Below are 2,746 nucleotides of genomic sequence, written 5' to 3' on the forward strand. Positions count from 1 at the left end.
CGGGGTGGGGGGGACACTATTATATTCAACTCCCTAGTGTATCTTTGGAAATGTCACACTCCTGGGCTCCTAGCAGGAGCCTGGACAAAAGAAGCTCTCCTCTAGCGTTTTCTGGCTGAGAGCATGTTCCCTCCTTCCCCAGCCCCCTCCGCACCACCCATTCTTCCTTGCTCCCTCCCTTAGTAAATCCAGCCAGTGCTCCCCTTTCCCAGGAGCCCTCTTTGCACCTTCCCAAAGTAGCAGGATCTGATAAACTAACTGCTAATGTGCTAATAAGGGGGCGGGTTAGAATAAAGGGCCCATCTGGAATCTGAAGACAAAGATTCAAATCCTGATTCCAGGAATCTCTCTGAGATGTTGCTATCCTGGTTTCAAGAGAGGGACTAGTATCAGTCACTACTAATCTAGCTGGCTTCTGGGTGGGAAATGTGTGCCTGGCTCTGTAGACTAAATAATCTTATGCCAGGGTAGGTATTTGCATACTTCGTCAGAAGGCTGAGGTTATAGGCATGCTGGCAGGAGGCTAGTTGGGCACTTTGAGGACAGACAGAGTTCTGAGTGACTCCAGACCCTCTTACTGTCTCTTGGGGGTTGGTCTGGATCTTGTGAATTTAGGAGTCCGGGCTGAAAGCTCCTCCAAGAATTATGTTTGGAGTCTGTTGCCCAGTTCCACCAGGACTGATGCCCTGCCAGTCGGGCCAATGGAGATGAAATTCCTCCTCAGCCTGACATCACCATGTCCACCAGTCTGACTCATTACCCAGGAACCTGAGTCAGTCATTGCAAGTGCCAATTTGCCTTTAATTAGCCTAATGCTTCCAATTAGCCATTTAAATTCAACCTGGCCTCTGGTGGTGAGAACATTTTGCTTAGTTCCCGGGAACCTTAGTGAACTGCCCAGAGGGTGCAGACACTCCCGCTTCTGCACCCGCTTCTGCCCTCGGAAGTATTCTGTTCTGCCAGGGAGTTGAGGGGATCTGTGCAGAGAAGGGAAAGTTGCCATGGCCAGGTGGGCTGATGCAGTGGGTGTGCTGAGTCTTGGTTGCATCTCAGATGGGCTCTAGAATTCCTGTTTTCTCCTCCTATTCTAATGCTTTTCCTTTTGGGCCTCAGTTTTAATCTAGAAAATGGGAGCAATACTTTTTTTTCTTGATTTTTTGAGCTGTATCCGGTGGTGCTCAGGGCTTACTCCTGGCTCTGTGCTCAGAAATCAGATTCTGGTGGAGCTCAGGGGGACCCTGTGGAGCCAGGGATTGAACTTGGATGCAGCAAGTACCCCTCCCACTACACTCTCTCCAGCCCATGGGAGCAACACTTGGCACCTTGCCTGCCTCTCTGGAACTCAGATGAGCTTGTGATAAGCTTGTGGGGGAGCAGCTAGGACTCATGCCATGATGCAGCAATGAACTGTGGCTGCACAGAGGGAAACCCTGAGTGATTTGATGTCCCTGACCACAGTCCTTGACTCCATCGTTCTCTCCTCCTGCCCACTTTCCCCTATCTGTGGGTGATTTGAGGGAAGTGCTTTGCTTATTATAGCAGGTGCTCAAGAAATGTCAGTTGAACATCAGATGCTTTGAACAGGAGAATTTGGCCAGAGAAGTCAAAAAGAGACTCGATGACTGCAGCAGTCATGTTTTCTTCTCTTTCTTTCTTTCTTTCTTTCTTTCTTTCTTTCTTTCTTTCTTTCTTTCTTTCTTTCTTTCTTTCTTTCTTTCTTTCTTTCTTTCTTTCTTTCTTTCTTTCTTTCTTTCTTTCTTTCTTTCTTTCTTTCTTTCTTTCTTTCTTTCTTCCTTCCTTCCTTCCTTCCTTCCTTCCTTCTTTCTTCCTTCCTTCCTTTTCTTCCTTCCTTCCTTTCTTTCCCTTCCTTCCTTTCTTTCCCTCCCTTCCTCCCTTCCTTTCTTTCTTTCCCTCCCTCCCTCCCTCTCTCCCTCCCTCCCTCCCTCCCTCCCTCCCTCCTTCCTTCCTTCCTTCCTTCCTTCCTTCCTTCCTTCCTTCCTTCCTTCCTTCCTTCCTTCCTTCCTTCCTTCCTTCCTTCCTTCCTTCCTTCCTTCCTTCCTTCCTTCCTTCCTTCCCTTTTCTTTCCTTTTTTTTTGTTTTTTGTTTTTTGTTTTTGGGCCACGCCCGGCATTGCTCAAGGGTTACTCCTGGCTGTCTGCTCAGAAATAGCTCCTGGCAGGCACGGGGGACCATATGGGACACCGGGATTCGAACCAACCACCTTAGGTCCTGGATCGGCTGCTTGCAAGGCAAACGCCTCTGTGCTATCTCTCCGGGCCTTTCTTTCCTTTTCTTTCCTTTTCCCTAGACACATTTTCCTGTCTTCAGCCTTGCCTATTACTACACTACACACACTGTGTTCTTCCAGGTAAGAAGAGATCTGACTGCCTTTGTCCTTGTGAGTCTTGCACAGAGCCAGCTGTGAAGCAGGTGTGTGATGTCTGTGCTTTGAACAAATGAATGAATGGGGCGGGGAGATAGGCAGAGAGTCTATGGAACAAGATTCGCAGGAACAGAGCTTGAAATTCTCAGGCACTTTCTAGAGGCAAACATTGATGCTCTAGAGGCAAACATATGCTGTACATATGTATCATATGTACAAGACACACCCTAGGTCATAAACATTAAGCTTTAAATTTAGATTCTGGGGCTGGAGTGATAGTAGTAGAGCCCGTTTGCGCACAGCCAAACTGTTCCAGGTTCCCCATAAGGGCCCTTTCAGCCCTGCCAGGAGTGAGTATAGAGC

This window comes from Suncus etruscus, chromosome 3 (assembly GCF_024139225.1).
Source record: "Suncus etruscus isolate mSunEtr1 chromosome 3, mSunEtr1.pri.cur, whole genome shotgun sequence".
In the NCBI taxonomy this organism is placed as follows: Eukaryota; Metazoa; Chordata; class Mammalia; order Eulipotyphla; family Soricidae; genus Suncus; species Suncus etruscus.